Consider the following 17,498-nt stretch of genomic DNA (forward strand, 5'->3'; position numbering starts at 1 on the left):
CTCGAGATTGCAGCTCTGGATGGCAGATGGATGATTCAGTCCTTCTTAGAAGGGAGTCCCCGACCACCACCACCACCCATCTTCTTCTTTTGGGGGTGGTGGTCGTGGAACTCCCATCCCTAGGATTATACATCTAAGCTTGTTTCCTGAGAGTTATTATCTTTTACTCCCCAGTGCAAACTAAAGTGTTCGATACTATCACTATCCTATGTCCTATATTATGTCTATTTTCAACAGTCTTATGGTCTTCTGTGTATATTTTCAGTTATCTCTCCTGCACATGAATAGATTGGCCATCTTTGGAACCATATTGTTCACAGAATTCATGGCTAGATTCTCATGTTTCTTTTGGTAGTCCCATGTTTCTGCTACATATAACTTGAATTTGACTGTGTGTTATATATTTACTATAACCTGCCTGGTATGCTTACATGTAGAGTATTGCTTCGCTATACTATAACTACAGCAGTGCATTTTGGCTAAATGAAGAATTGAATTAATGTCTTACATGAGGGATTGATACAGTAGCACTGATTATTTGTTTAGGAAAGCTATTAATACCCAGCTCAGGTCTCTGTTGCTACCACTTTTGAAGTCTATGGGTGAAGAAGGGGAAACATCTTGGGGGTAAGCACCATCTTCTTAAAGATTGTAAGAGTGGATGAAATAAAAATAGTTTTTGTATTAGTATTAATGCTTTATATCCTAGGGTGAAACACTGTCAGTTTAGACAGATAAAAAGCTCGTAAGGCTTTAAGTGTAGGGAAGTTTTAAAGTAACGGGAGAGCATATTGCTTTGCTTCATGTCTGATAACACCATTGCAATGTGACAAGATGTCAAGACAGCATGCATGCCTTTGGGTGGTCTTGTGTGTTTCTGACTTGGAATCTCCTTGTACCAATCAGTAAAAATGAACACTTGTTTTAAGCTTTTTATAGTGGCCAGTTTGTCCTAAAAAATACATGTCCTAGGTATTTATGCTCCAGCACACCAGCATCATCAGCTATGAGTAATACTTTCTTTACAATGAGAAAAGCTTTACTAAGTACAGGCTTGCATAGTGTAGTGTTCCTGGAGTGAAGACATTTGAAAGATATTTTAATTCGGTGGCACCATGCAGAGGACATTAATCTTTCTTGTGATTTCGTCTTATTGCAACAATGAAAAAGACTTTTAATGTGCAAACCTCGTTAAATCAATCATCCTTGGGAATTCAGATGCACAGTATGATAAAGGCAACAACTTTCAATAGCTAGAGGCAATTTTTTCCTTATGTTTTCGATGTTGGGATTTAGGAAAAGTAAGTATTTTAATGGAGTTTTGGTCCTATTTTTTAAAAATTAATTTTTAATTTAATGATGGTATACTTTGCTTGATAAATAATTTCTAAAAACCCAGTAAGATGCAAATAATCAATGCAGTAACATGATAATTAACATATATTATACAAACTTGCACCTAGCCCATAACCATAATCTCTAAAAAGGAAATGGTATAAAGCATTTATTATATGGTGAGAAATCCAATATAAAGAATTATAATGCATGCCATTGAAGAGAAAACTACTGGTTTTATAAACATCCCCCAGTTAAATGAAAAAAGATACTATGTAAAATATCAGATTCCCACAGTGCTGCTAATTTAGCAAGACACGATTTACAACATGAATCTAAAAAACATAATCTAAAAAACTGGAATTGTGTTCTCTATTCTGAGAAAGTAGAAGTGTAATGCTATTGGAAAAAGTCTACAATCATGTCATTTTGCATCACAAAGAGCTGGCTGACTGACTAATCCTTAGGCATTTTGTCAAGCCTAGGTTTCTCATGGGAGAAGATATTTTACTAAGTACCACAGCTTTGAGAGTGAACTAGGACATTTGATGTCTCTCCACATGGATAACAGCATTACATGACATCTAAGTAAACTTACATTATCTATTAATTGACAGCTTAGATCTGCCTGGCTCAAGGGAAACTGATGATAGTGTAAAGACTGAGGTAGGGATAGAGGACAAAATGTCAGTTGTCACTGGGTTTTATCTCATGAGACAACTGGCAGCCCAGTAATGTAGAATGGATTAAGCTTTTTTATCATGATTTTCAATTTTCCTTTATTTTTAGTGATTATTACATATAGCAAATACATATTCAAAGAAGGCAATCATTTCAAAGTTTGTGGCTAATACTAAAGTCACAAATATATTTTGAAGCTTTTATAAAAACAGCTAAATGATTTGATGAATACAATATTACCAAAGTTCTTTCAGACTATATTGTGCCTCCAAACATTTGCATTCCATGTACAAAGGAGAAAAAGCTCAAAAAGCTCAAAACTTCTGTGCTGTATATTCAGCCCATAGAATGCAGACATATCATTCAAGTGTTTCAAAAGTGACTAGGGAATTTAAGCACACACCTACTAAAAGTTGAGCTGGCTTCCTGTGCTTGAAGTTGGGAACCCACCATCACTACAGTGGCCTCAATTTTCAGTAGGTAGGCACCTAAAATCAGTAGACACTCTTAGGAAATCTTAGGTCTAAGGTAAAATTTAACACTCAGGAAGTCATCTTCAGTTTTTTTCTCCATCTCTCCATTAACAATCATCTCAAAAAGTGTTAAAAAGGAGGGCCTATTACAATATAAGCTAATAACTCTCACAATATTTTGCTAGCATGTGACTTTTAGATATAAAATAAAACAAAACAGACAAATATAAGGAATTTAATGAGAGGGCAGATGGATGACATGGCCTGGATGCCCACACAAGGAGTTAGTTATCTAAGTCCCAGGTTTGAGACCATTGTGATGCTCAAAGCTTCCACTGAATGCCTGAAGGTGCCTAAACTCACGAGAATAGGTTTTTTTAGTCAAAGTTCCCTATGTTTTTGTCTCTGAGCATGCACATTACTGCCTCTCTATAGACATCCAGTGCCTGTCTATTGCCTAAGTCCCAGAACAATTCACAAACAGGGAAAGTTTGATCACATTAGTCACGAGCAGGGCCTGATCAAGTAGGCACCCTCTGAACATGTCTACCAGATCAGGCCCCTCAAACAAGTTCACACAAAACAGATGAGGAGGCAACAAATGAAGAGGCCCACCTTCATACCTTGAACTGTGCTCCCCTTAATTTGTAGACGCCTATTGCAAGTCTTTCTTCCACTTAAGGAAGGGAGAGGAGTTAAAGAAGGATCTCTTATCCCTTTGTACAAGCTTGCTAGGGCACTCACCTAAGTTCTGCCCAGGAGCTGGACTTAAAGGTATAATATCAGAATGTTTTTTGACATGTACATTTAACTTTTCATTTATACTGAGGTTATTTTTATTTTTATTTTTAAGTTGGCAATGAAGTCACCCAAGAATTTAGGGTATGTCTACACTACCCCGCTAGTTCGAACTAGCGGGGTAATGTAGGCATACCGCACTTGCAAATGAAGCCCGGGATTTGAATTTCCCGGGCTTCATTTGCATAAGCGGGGAGCCGCCATTTTTAAAACCCCGCTGGTTCGAATCCCGTGCAGCGCGGCTACACGGGGCTCGAACTAGGTAGTTCGGACTAGGTGTACTGGAATCCTAGTTCGAACTACCTAGTTCGAGCCCCGTGTAGCCGCGCTGCACGGGGTTCGAACCAGCGGGGTTTTAAAAATGGCGGCTCCCCGCTTATGCAGATGAAGCCCGGGAAATTCAAATCCCGGGCTTCATTTGCAAGTGCGGTATGCCTACATTACCCTCCTAGTTCGAAGTAGGAGGGTAGTGTAGACATACCCTTAGAGTGTGAGGATCACCCAAGTCCCAATTAAAGGCCTTGCGTTCCTAAATCATTTTGACTCTTTTGACAATCCTACTTTTAGGCAGCTGGAAGGCTTTTGCCCTTGAACACATGTTGATCACCAGCCAATATCAATGCCATTTTGTACACAAGGTTTTAAATCCTTCTCAAGGATAAACTCCATATGAACAAGCCTTTTACAAATGTATCTCTAGTGTAGATGTATGTGAAAGTTTGCCTGAAATTGTGTTTAATGAGTTCTTTGTAATAGATATTGAATATTTTATTTATCATAGAATTACACTTCCCAACACAGTCAAACTCTAAAGAACTGCCCTATTTATGGTATTTATATACATGATGCTTTTTTTCTGTGACAAGATAATAACTTTAACATGTTGCAGTTTTGTATATTTCTCTCTGATGACAACAGATATAAGCCATAGGCCTGAGAACTGTCACCTCCTCCTCTTTTATTTGCTGCCAAATCCCACTCTTGTAGTTAAAAGAATTATGCTGGACTTAATGCTGGTGTAATTGGGAGCAGAACTTTCCCAAGAAATGTGAGCTATGTGTGTATAATTACTTCCTGTTTTGGTGTATGAAATGTGTCTGTTCAAGTTGCACAGTTTTCTGTGTTTACATGGTTATTGAAAACATTTGTAAAACTCCTTAGAAATGATCTCTCCTGAAACATAAATACTGAACTGCAGTGGAGTAGCACTGATGAGGATGGAGGAGGCATGCTTGACACTCTGACCCTTGGACTTCTGTGTGGTCTGTAAAGGAATGCTGACCTGTATTGTACAGTTCAGCCACGTCAAGGTGCATACCTTACTTAAGCTAACATCAACCATACCAGTCAAAATATTAAAGTGTCTTATTATGAACACATCTGATGCATACCCCTGAGACGGAAGCTCTGTAACCAGACTATGTCTTCTACAGAAGCCTAATCTGCTAGTAGCTGCTCTGCCACCACAGTGTAGAAGATATGCATGACATAGTGGTTGCCAGCTACAGGTTAAACTGCTTCAGGTGGACACTGGGGCTATGTCTACACTGCAGAGCAACCACAGTACAAGCACATTTTTGTGCAAGAAAAAGTACAGTAGATCGTCAGAAGACAGGACTTTTTGCGCAAGAGTTATTCCTCTTTCTACGAGGAATAAGCCTTTTTGCGCAATAGCTCTTATGCAAAAAGGTGTGTGTGTGTGGACAGACAACAGGGATTTCTTGCGCAAGAAACTCCTATTGGAAAAAGCACAGATGCTCTGATACAAAATGCAGGACAATGTAGCACTTTAAAGACTAACAAGATGGTTTATTAGATGATGAGCTTTCGTGGGCCAGACCCACTTCCTCAGATCAGATCTGAGGAAGTGGGTCTGGCCCACGAAAGCTCATCATCTAATAAACCATCTTGTTAGTCTTTAAAGTGCTACATTGTCCTGCATTTTGCTTCAGCTACCCCAGACTAACACGGCTACATCTCTATCACTATTCTAGATGCTCTGATGGCAGTGTGGATGCACTCTTGTGCAAGGACTTTTTGTGGTAGATCTCTTCCACAAAAAGTTCTTGCACAAGAAGCCTGCAGTGTAGACATAGCCTTAACAATGAGGGATAGCAAGTCACAGGAGAGTCCCAGCCACCAGAGGATGCTGTGCAGGAACCCCTATAGAAGTTTTATGCCAGTTACAGATCCTTACATGGGGAGGTGAGGGTGAAAGCCTGTAGGCTTATGACTACTTTGCACTAGTGGAGCAGTATGAAGTGTTTGAAACACAGACTTGGTTTGAAGCCCCTATTTGTTGTAAGAAAGATATTCCTTCTCTGAAGGATTGCACATGCCCATTCCACTGACAGTGTAGATGCATCCAGAGCATTGACATTTGTAGAGCTTCAAGTTGGTCTTCAGCACATATCTTGACATCACAGTATGTCATCTTTCAGCAATCTATCAATGACGCCAGATTCAGACATTTGAATCCCAAGACTTTATTTAGGTAGACTCTGATCCCATATCCAGATCAAATGGATTGTGAGTCACTGGGTGGAATGGACATGTGCAGTCTTTCAAAGTAACTGTTGTTCTTTTCAGTGTTGCACATGTCCATTGCACAAGCCACAGTCCTTCCCTTCTTTATCATAGTCTGTCTGGTAAGAAAGGGTGTTGGGGTCAGTTCTGCCCTTTATATCACCATGCAGCGGAGGGGAAGGGGGCCAGTGGCTTAGTGAGGGGAGACATGGGGGGCAGTTGCTCCCAGGTGCCACACTAGGGGATGGTCAATTTAGTCTTCCTCCACTCCCCCGTCATCCCTCGGCTCACGTGCTCCTCCTCTGCCTGCCACCTCGAGCTGGAGCCTCCGTCCCGCCTCTCCGCCCCCAGTCAGACCCTCCTCCATCTCTGCTGGTGGGTTAATGTGTGTGGGGGCCCGGCCCCAAACAGAAGGGGGCGGGGGAAGATGCAGTACAAGCTCCTCCCCACCCCCCAGGGTTGGGCTCAGCCGTGTGCTAGGTTCGGGGCCCTGCTGTGTGGCGGCAGCGGGGCAAGGCACAAATTTTGCCTTTGTCCCAGGCGCATAACACCCTCGCTATGCCACTGAAAGGAACATGTACTAAGTGTGGGCATGCCCAGGGCACTGAAGCAGATGGGATAGATGTAACACATCTCAAAGAACAATAGTTAAGGAGCAGATTAGTAAGATTTTTAAAATATATTATTATTGTTAATAATAATAATAATTTGTAGCACTTGGTTTATGAAGTGCCTCAGTATGAGTAGAAGAAATCCAGGCTCTGAAGAACTTAAAACTTCATTTTGGACATGACACAGTGAAATAAAGAGGGAAGGAGAATAAGCAGTGGTAAAAGTGGGTCAGTATGTAAGGCTGTACTGGTATAACCTAAACAAACAAATCAAATGCCCCAAATCACACCACAAGATAGCTGTGCTAGTACAAAATCTTGGTAAAGATGAAGCCTAATAGGATATAAATTCAGTCTCTGAACATTTCTGACATGCAGAATATTGCTCATTAACTGAAAAGTAGGTTCTGACTAATTTTATTACAGTGAAAGTATGGTTACTCTGTCTAATTTTATTTTCCATAATATTTTTAAGAGAAACTAATAAAATTGCAATTATTATATCATTGCAGTTGCTTGCAGTAACAATATGATAAATAATGGTAGATACTGCAAATATTTCACAGGACTCAATTTTGTAGCTCAATTATTAAATGGTATAATGTTTACATTAACTTTTTAGAGGTATGTAAAATATTATATTCTCTTTCTCTGGCTTCTCTTGCTGCATATATTTTATGCTAGGAAAGGTCTCATCTAAATTTTCTCAAAGTTTATATTGATTAAACAAGACAATTACAATTAAGTACAGAATTTCACACACTTCTGGTGATGTAAAGCACAAACACAGACTGTAAACAGTAAAGGGAAGATAAGGAACAAACAAAGTAATTAATACAGTGATTAGGTGCAATAAAAACAAAAGGGAATGACCTTGTTAGAAAGACAGTGCTGATAAGCCTGTTATCAAAACAGATAAATATAAGCATCCAGATAGTAAAAGTGTTCTCAGGAAGTTGTAGGGTCAATAGTTTGTATGTAACTAATAAAAAATTAATTTATCACTTTATACATCTAATTTTGGAAATGACATATATGCATCTGGGTATAAATTAAGTTTCCTGAAAGTGTTTTGTAACCATTAGGACTTAGAGCTTAATTGGTCTAATATTTAAAAAAAGAAAATAAAAAAATTGGAGCGAGCAAATGAGAGAGTGGCACTGTTTGAAATTATATGAAGCTAAATATAATACTAGAGGGTTAATTCTCATATGCCAAAGAGATATTAAAAGGTAACTCTAAGTACCTTTCTACCTCCTAGCTTCAATTAGTGCAATCAATTAGTTGCTACTGTATGCCAGCCTGTAATAGCACCCTAGGGCTACGTCTACACTGGCATGAATTTCCGAAAATTCTTTTAATGGAAAACTTTTCCGTTAAATAGAGATAGAAATGTAGCCGTGTTAGTCTGGGGTAGTTGAAGCAAAATGCAGGACAATGTAGCACTTTAAAGACTAACAAGATGGTTTATTAGATGATGAGCTTTCGTGGGCCAGACCCACTTCCTCAGATCAAATAGTGGAAGAAAGTAGTCACAACCATATATACCAAAGGATACAATTAAAAAAAATGAACAAATATGAAAAGGACAAATCACATTGCAGAACAGAAGGGCGATGCGGGGGGATGGGAAGGGGGAGGAAGGAAGGTAAGTGTCTGTGAATTGCTGATATTAAAGGTAGGGAGAGTGGGATGTTTGTGAGTTAATGGTATTACAGGTGATAATTGGGGAAACTGTCTTGGTAATGGGTAAGAAAGTTCAAAGTCTTGTTAAGTCCTTGGTGATAAGTGTCGAATTTTAACATGAATGACAGTTCAGAGGATTCCCTTTCAAGTGCAGATGTAAAAGGTCTTTGTAGCAGAATGCAGGTGGCTAAGTCATTTAGAGAGTGTCCTTTCTGGTTAAAGTGGCAAGAAACTGTTTTCTCTTTGTGATCTTGTCTGATATCTGTTTTGTGGGCATTAATCCTTTGGCGAAGTGTCTGAGATGTTTGTCCAATGTACATAGCAGACGGACACTTTCGGCACATGATAGCATAGATAATATTTCTGGATGCGCAGGAATATGTGTTCTTGATCTTATAACTCACTTGGTTAGGTCCAATAATGGTATCATTCAAATCCTGGGCTTCATTTGCAACTCCGGTTGCCTACATTACCACCCTAGTTCGAACTAGGGTGGTAGTGTAGACATACCCTTAGAGACTAATAAGAAAAAAGATAGTATCATGAGCTTTTGTGGGCACTACCCACTTATTCAGATGAGTGGAGCAGAAGGCACAGAAACTCCAAAATTTAAAGCAGAAAAAGAGGGGTGAGAGGGAAGGGAAAGAAAACACCACCTATCCGTTGTAGTGTCTGTGCTAAATGAGGCTAATAGAGTGGGTTGTAAGTGTCCGATACTCAGCTTTTGATGTCATTTGGGTGTTGATTATAATGGCCCATCCAGTTCATATTGTTGTTCATTCCCTGGATGCTGGTGTCAAAATTTCCTAAAAATTTGCCCAAAAAAGGCCAGTTCTCTAGTCTTTGTCTGCAGTTGGTTTCTGAAATTACTTTATAAGAGAGAGGCTACTTTTAGAGATTCCATTGTGCCAAACTCCATCTTAAGAGCCGCAGGAAGCAAGCCATTTTCCAAATTGGAGAAGGGGGTGCCAAACAGATAAATGTATCTGTGCCTGTCATAGGTTACATCATTCACTGTTGGTTTAGCATCTCCTCCTGGTCATCCTGGGAATTAGTTCTTGAGGTCAACATATCCTCTTTTGCAGTTTGCACATCATTGATGTATTCACTCTGGTTTGCAGCCCTTCACTTACTCCATGAACCACAGTGTCTTCTTTGTGCCTCAGCTTTCCAGCTAGGTCACTCTGGGTGTGAGTACACTGCACACTTATTTCAAAATAAGCTGGTCTGGAATAATTATTGAAAAAATCTTATTTTAAAATAGCATGTCTACACTGCAGGGAGGCCTCAAAATTAGTCCAAGGCAGGCTTCCCTAATGTAGATGCATGATCTTGATTTAGAACCGCAGGAGGCACTGGAGAAGAGTAAGTTAGAATGGCCTGGGTGAGGGGCTATTTCAAAATAGCAGCAGTGGAATGTCTACACACACCTTATTTCAAAATAGCTATTACGGAATAGATATTATTCTTCATAGAAAGAGGTTTACAGATTTCGGAATAAGCCGTCCGTTGTTTTGAAATTATTCCAAAATATCGGACTGGCTGGGTAGAAGCTTGCATTGTTATTTTTAGATAACGCTAGTTATCTTGAAATAACAGTGCAGTGTAGACGCACCCTCAATGTTCCCAGCTTCCAGGTGCAGCAAAGTCCTTTCTCCCTCGGCAGTCTTCCCTCATACTGCCCCATAGTGTCATTCCCTTAATGGCTGGTGGGGGAACCAAGGTCCACTCTCTTTTGGAGTCTTTTGGAGCTTTTCTTCCAGCTTCTGCCCCCAGTCCTGGAAGGGACGCTCCTTTTTCAGGTGTCCTTACCACTCAAAACATAGTACTCCTTTGGCCCAGTTACCGCCCTTCCCATCTCATTCTCTGTATCCTCTACTAATTTCTTTCTCCAGGAGCTTAAATAGAGCTAGCTGCTATTTGGTTAACTGCACCAATTAATTCTGTGGGTACCAGAATACCTCTCACTGTCTCTGCTGGTGTTCTTCAGCACCAATAAAGTAGGCCCTGGATTTGTCCTTGCTGACTGTTATCCACTTTTGTAGAGGCTGAGACTCTAGGGCCCAGCCTTGCAGGGTATATGTGCCCTCCTGCATATTGTGGCTCCATTACTTGAAACGTCTTTACAACAGTCTTTCCTACTTCCATGTATCAGGGTAACTTATATAGGTGTTCACAGTACACCACTGCCCCTCAACCTAGGACAACTGTATGCCTGTGTTCTTACCAAATTGTCACGAGGTTCACCCATTCACCGTTGGGCCAGCACTTCCTTCCTTCTGCTCTTTTTGGAGATTAACTCTTATGGTCAACAGCCCCTTTACATGATTTTCCTGCCATTGCCATATCTCTTCATCTAGGCTGCAGCCACTCTCTTGCTCCAGGAACCTTAGCCCTGGTCTACACTAGGGAGTTATTTTGAAATAACAACTCCCAAAATAACTATTTCAAAATGGTATGTCCCCACTACAGGGAAACCTCAAAATTAGTTCAAGGCAGGCTCCATTAACATGGATGCGCTACCTCTATTTAGAGCCTCAGGAAGCACTGGGGAGGAATTACTTTGAATGACTCTGGGGAGTAGTTATTTCAAAATAACTCCTGCTTTTGTCAGGGAATAATGCTTATTTCAAATTAGTTATTTTAAAATAGCGGTATTGTGGATGGTCCATCGCTGCTATATCGCAATAACTAGTATTGCTATTTTGAAATAGTTATTTTGGGAGTAATTATTTCAAAGTAAGCTATTTTGAAATAATTAGTGTAGACATGCTCTTAGGGTGCGTCTACACCGCACTGTAACTCAAAATTATGTATCTTATTTCGATGCTATTTTGAAATGGCTTATTTTGTCATCTGGTGCTGTCTACACAGTGCCAAATTTTGAAATAAAGTGCTATTCCAAAATGTCCCTTACTCCTTGTAGAATGAGGTTTACAGGGACATCGGAATAGCGAACCTCAAATATTGGGCTTGCTGTGAAGACATGAGATAACTGTTTCGGGATACTCCAGTATCCCGAAACAGTGTGGCAGTGTAGATATACCCTTAGTGTCCTCTTCATGACTCAGCTCTCCAGCTGGATGACTGTGTTCCCTGTTGCCAGGGTAGCAAAGTCTCTTCTCCCTAGCAGTCCCAGGCAGTCTTCCTCTCACTGCCCCATGATGCCATTCCCTCAATGGATGATAAAGAAATTGAGCCCATCCTCTACTCCAGGTTCCAGTGCAGGTGACCTCAAAGTAGGAATAAGATCCTCCGGAAAAGGGCTTTTTTTCCGGAGGATTGGGGCCAGTGTAGACGCTCTTTTCCGGCTTTTCTAAAAGCCGGAAAAAAGCGGCAGACATTTTTATTTAAATGCCGGGGGGGATATTTAAATCCCCCGCGCATTTCCCTATTACGATCGCTGAAATTAACATGCCCCTTCCGGAAAAGAGGCCAGTGTAGACGTAGCCATCTAGATTTCAAATTAGTGCAATATCAAGCTGAGTATCCTTTTTTTAAAGTTAGAAAGATAAACACAAATATGAAGATGCTGGGGGTATGGAGAAGCTAGGCTATACATTCATTTTTCAGGTACTGTAATCTGTAGATCCATTCGTTATCTGTCCCATGCTGCCAGAATTTACAGGCCTATATCTCACTAATTCTGAATGTGAGCACCTAGAAGCTGGTACTTTAATAAAACTGCATTGAATTGGATTGTTTTCTAACAAGTCCAGCTATAAAACCCTGCAGACTGGAAGGCAAAACGATGATTTTTTTTAACCTGAGAAAGTACAAGTTGTAAACACAGTGCAGTAAAAATGCTTTCCTTTCCTGTTTCCCATTGGCTGTCTGTCTGTCAATTTATTCCCTTCCCACACTTGCTGTGTACTTGATGTATGCTTTCTTAAGCCAGTGATTCTGTGACATTTTAGGTTCTAGTTGGAAATTCACTCACTCCCTTTCACAGTGGCAGTGCAAATGAAGAAAAATGTAGTCAAGGACTAACAAAAAAACAAGCCTGCTAAATACTGCTACCCAGAATGATATCTAAGCATTTGTTAAGCTTTATCACTGCGTGGCAAATGATAAATCAATCTTCTGACAAAAAGTATTAGAGAAGCAAAAATTAAAGAGGTATTTTCTTGGTGCATATAAGTGGATTTTTTTCCAGTTTCAGGTCCATAGATCATATTTGTTTCCTTTAAAATCAAAACCTTTAATTAAATTAACCTCCTGGCTAACTGTACAACTAACTGCAAATATTTTAATATTGACTTTCCCATTTCCTCTTTTCACAGTGGGGAAAAGGGTATAAAACTTGCCCCTGATTACTGCCACATTATTTTACTAGTAACAGTGAGATGAAAAACTATATTATAGCACTGACTTACCATACACATTACTTTCCAAATATCTTCCTAGGTTGAGAACAAATCCTATCCTTGCCTACCTGAATATGGAAGTCCCAGGAAATGGAACTACACCAAGGAAACAAGATTTTGTGGGCTTGTATAGGGTACATATCCATGCTATGCTTTGCTCCCAACCTTTCAGCAGTCAGGCTGGGCACAAGGAAAAAGCTAGATGAAGAGTTGTTCCATAGATGATCTTGTGCTCAACTCTGTGGTAGAGCATTTCATGCTGATGATTAGCAATTAGGAGTGGTTCCCCAGTCTGCAGTGGAAATCCCCATACCCATGTGTGTAGGTATCCAGTGCTCAGCTCTGCCACTGGGACTGGGCTCAGCCACGAGGATTTGGCATTTTATATAGATTTGGGTGCAGAGTGAAAAAAAAACCAAAGCTGTCCCGCTACATTATTAATTCTAGCTTCCTCAGTTTTCAGCCACATATTTGAACAATGAAATTATATGGGCTCTAGGTGGAAGAGGAAAAGAGTTGTTGCTGTGTTTAGATGTATGGAATTAATATGTATTTGAGACTGGACCAGCAAGACTGAAGTTTTGTTTGTTTCACTGATTCCAGGGCTTGAGGTGGGGGGCAGGGTAGGGGAGGATAGGAGAGAAAATAGTGACAATGCCCAAAATTCCACTCATATGCCACATTAAAAACAACGAGGGGTCCTGTGGCACCTTAAAGATTAACAGATTTATTTAGGCATAAGCTTTTGTGGGTAAAAACCACTTTGTTTTGGGTACCTTAAAGTCTATCAGATTTATTGCAACTGATTAAGTGTTTTTTACCCACAAAAGCTTATGCCCAAATGAAACTGTTGGTCTTTAAGTGTCACAGGACTCCTTGTTTTTAGAGACACAGATGAACACATATTCCACATTAAGTGAGGTTTACAATATCACCATTGGTGATTTGAGTTATCACAGGAAGTTGAATGAGGCTGTTCACACCTCTCAGACATATAGTTTAATAATTTCTGCTGACTCTGATAGAACTCATTGCACTCCTTCCATGTACTGAAGATTTTCTTTGCTACTAGAGGGCTAAAGTCCTTCTTGAATAAATGAAAGATGTGTTCCGGAGAATATGGTAACCACCTCAAAGTGCCAGGTTGGTAAACTGGTGCAAACCAGTTCAAGTCAAGCCCTGACTAAGGCTATGAGGGTATGTCTACACTATCCTCCTAGTTCGAACTAGGAGGGTAATGTAGGCATACCGCACTTGCAAATGAAGCCCGGGATTTGAATTTCCCGGGCTTCATTTGCATAAGCGGGGAGCCGCTGTTTTTAAAACCCCGCTGGTTCGAACCCCGTGCAGCACGGCTACACGGGGCTCGAACTAGGTAGTTCGGACTAGGCTTCCTATTCCAAACTACTGGTATACCTCGGAAGCCTAGTCCGAACTACCTAGTTCGAGCCCCGTGTAGCCGCGTCAATTATAAAGAGAAAGATGCCCCACTTCTAACTGCCAGCCCTGCAATCATGTTTTGTAATAATATGCGTTGGCCAAATTCACACTCATACCTATGAAATCCCCTTGTTTCCAAATAACAGACCTATACAGTGTCATCAAAGGCTAATGGGTTTCACAGGTAGAACTTAGGCTATAGTTTGAAGATGATATGGTTGCATAGATATGGCTGAGGACATTTATAAATTGAGCACATCCAAAAGGACGACAGAGAGACTCAGGAGCCCGGGTACCCAACATCCCATTATTTTTACATAGTTGTTGATGAGAGTAGAATTATCTTTTAAAAATGTAATGAAAAATAATTCTTTATAGATCATATGTTAAATTATTGACCTTTCTTAACAGGGACTAGTCCACATTTCTGTAATTCTGATACTAATTGGGACAGAAAGAACAAGTTTCACAATGGGTCTGGCTGATTCAGCCAGCCTGAGGTTGGACCAGTCCTGTATTCCTTGCACGTGCAAGCCTCCCATTTTTAGCCCTTAAATGTTTTCAATTCAGCGCAGGCTGTCTAAGGAATGCAGATCACAGTGTGGACCATTGTAACACCACTACTTCATCCCTTCAGGGAGAAAAGAAAGGGAGGGGTGGAAAAGGCACATTCCCACAACATTTTCATGACAAGCAAAACCAGCAGCTTTACGTTACAAAACATGTTTAAACAACCTAACACTGAATTATTCATACTGATTTTGAAATACAAACTTTATAACCCTGAATTAATTGCCCTGGGTGGTGAGTATATCTAATCCCATTGCAAATAATTTGCTAGTTGAAATACAAACACATTCTGTACAAGGAAAATATTAGCACAAACAGTGTTTTAGGCTTGGGCAACATTGTTACTTTCTCCTTAACTACTTTGGACCAGATTCTGCTCTTGAAGTGAGAACGCTGCTGTAATTAAGAACAGAGTTTTACTCTCTTCTTCCTCTTCTGCTTGGGACTTATTTGATTCTACCAGCTCATAGGCTTGTCATCTGCTCTTCTAACCAAAGTCTCCTGGCAGCCCTGGCCAGTTTTCTTTCACAGGTAATGTTTTAGAAAAGGGGTGACTGCTTTTCAAGCTCTGTTGCTAGCAAGACCACCACAACAAATCCATGCCAAAATGCCAATTCAATCTCCTTAAAGTCATACAGATATAATAACTTTTAGCTTGCATAATGTGAAAAATTAATTTATTTAGGCCTTTCTGAACTAAAACATAAAGGTCTAAATCCTGTCCTATGCTATTCTGGTGCAATAATTAAAAATAACTTCTTCCCACTATAGATTTCTCTGTAGTAAGTTCTTTAGCAGGCCCATAGTGCTATAAGGTTGCCACACTAATGTGTACACCTGTAGTACAGTTGATCACAAATGCACAACATACTCCAGTTGACTGCCAATTTTTATATACAGTAATTGTACTTCTAAGTAATGCCAATGTGATACTGTGAGCATTGTTATCTGCTAATGAACCAAAATTGTTCTTCACAAGAAAAACATAAGAACATTTTTTCTGGATTAAAATAATGTCATATATAGTTTCTTTTATTAGGCTTTTAAGAGGTAAATACAAACTGAAATTCTGTCAATGGAAGCTAATATATGCCTACATTTAGCTAAGGGGCTGAATGCTCAGCTGTGCTGAGGTCATGTTTGGTGCAGCTGATACAGGCAGGTGGGAGTGGAAAGTGACTAAATTATCTCTAGGTTCTCCAATCCTTGAGCTGCTAAGGGCTGACATTGTTTTTAAGCTGTTTTAAGCTTCTCCTTATGTCAGCAAGCTTATAAGGACCGATCAGTCACAGCACCTTTCATTCAGGTCCCATTCTTACTGAGGAGGGGAGGGACTGGTTGGCATAGAGCCAGCTATGTTGGCTTTATTTCACTAGGATTCAGCTTCATGAGGGGAATCCTCAGCTGTCACTTCAGCACAGTTTTCTCACTGATTTGTGTGGCCAGAACAAGAGCCAAGAATCTGGTCCTAAATTTCAGATATTTAGCCTAGGGTAGAATGTTGTTCAGCACTGGTATATTGTTTGATATTCAGTACTCTATGCAAATTTCTATGTTGGGAAATGTACCCTGGATATATATTATAGACCTACAGTCCTAGACAATTGATCTTTGGGGCAAAGCTACTGGTCTGAGAAATATTTTGCAAGAAGAATAAGCTTGAACATTCTCAACACAATGCTTACTAATCGAGACAAATGAAAAAATCATTGGTGAAATGTTCTGTGCACCTTTAGGTTTGCTTGTTTGTGTATCCTGGCATTCTCCTTTTCCTCCTCACATGGCTGTAAAGATCACCAAATGGATAATTTCACAATGCATGCTTTTTTTTTTAAACTTACGAATGAACATTTATCTGGGTCTGAAACATGGATTAGCTAGAAGCATGTGACCTTAACTTTAGGCTTAACATTTAAGTACACTAACCAAACATGTACTCCTCTTTTGCAATGTACCACTCAGTGGCAGGAAGATATTGGAGCCCCAATCCTCAAAGTATTTAGGCACCTAAATCCTATTGACTTTAAAATAGCCTTCAAAGTCCTATCCTACATATCTCTCCGAGCTCTTTTTTTTTTTTAGGCCTCCTTTTCTAAATTTTGAGATTTTAGTCTATCCAACCTGCCCACCCATCCACAAAATTTAGTCATTTTCTAACCATTATTTGTGTCCTAATGAAACAGGCATACCAGGAACAAATGTACTGACACATTCCAAACATTGTCCGAATTAAAGATGCTCATGAGCTTACTCATATGCATAGTCGATAGGGAGCTGTCAGAGAGTATATGGTTTAACACCTCTTTCAACTCACCCAGTGATCCAAATGTATTTTTCTTTCCTTATACCCATCATATATGTAAGACAAACCAAAAAGGCCATAGTCTCCATTCAGAAAGTAGCATGGAATTTGCTCTGACAAAATGGGAAGGGGGTACAAAAGCATGTTTTGGCATAGGACACTCCTCTTAGTGATGTGTAAAGGAATGGAATTGCCTTTTTTCTCAGTAGTAACATGACCCAATCAAGAAACTAGGATGTGAAATGGCTTTCACTTCATCCAGAAGGGAGGACATGTGTTGTAGGATGCTTGAATGTCTATTTAAATAAAGCAGGCAAAAGATATTGGTAAAATAAATACATACATTTTTTGACTATTTAACTTTTATGGGAAGCATCATATTTATGAGGAAATAAAAGCACTCATGGCATAAAAATAATGAGCATTTGAAAGCTATGCAGGAGTTACCATATTTACATTATAAATATACTTCAGTATTTTTGTTTATCTTGTGGAGGTATTTCCAATGTGCTTATTATTGTGGTACTCAAACACAGAGGGTGTGTCTAGACTGGCATGATTTTGCGCAAAAGCAGAATCTCGCGCAAAATCTCACCGCCTGTCTACACTGGCCGTGAGTATTTGCGCAAGAACACTGACTTTATAATGTACAAAATCAGTGGTTCTTGCGCAAATACTCTGACGCTCCCACTCAGAGATAAGCCCTCTT

The sequence above is a fragment of the Pelodiscus sinensis genome, chromosome 6 (assembly GCF_049634645.1).
Source record: "Pelodiscus sinensis isolate JC-2024 chromosome 6, ASM4963464v1, whole genome shotgun sequence".
NCBI classification, from domain to species: domain Eukaryota; kingdom Metazoa; phylum Chordata; order Testudines; family Trionychidae; genus Pelodiscus; species Pelodiscus sinensis.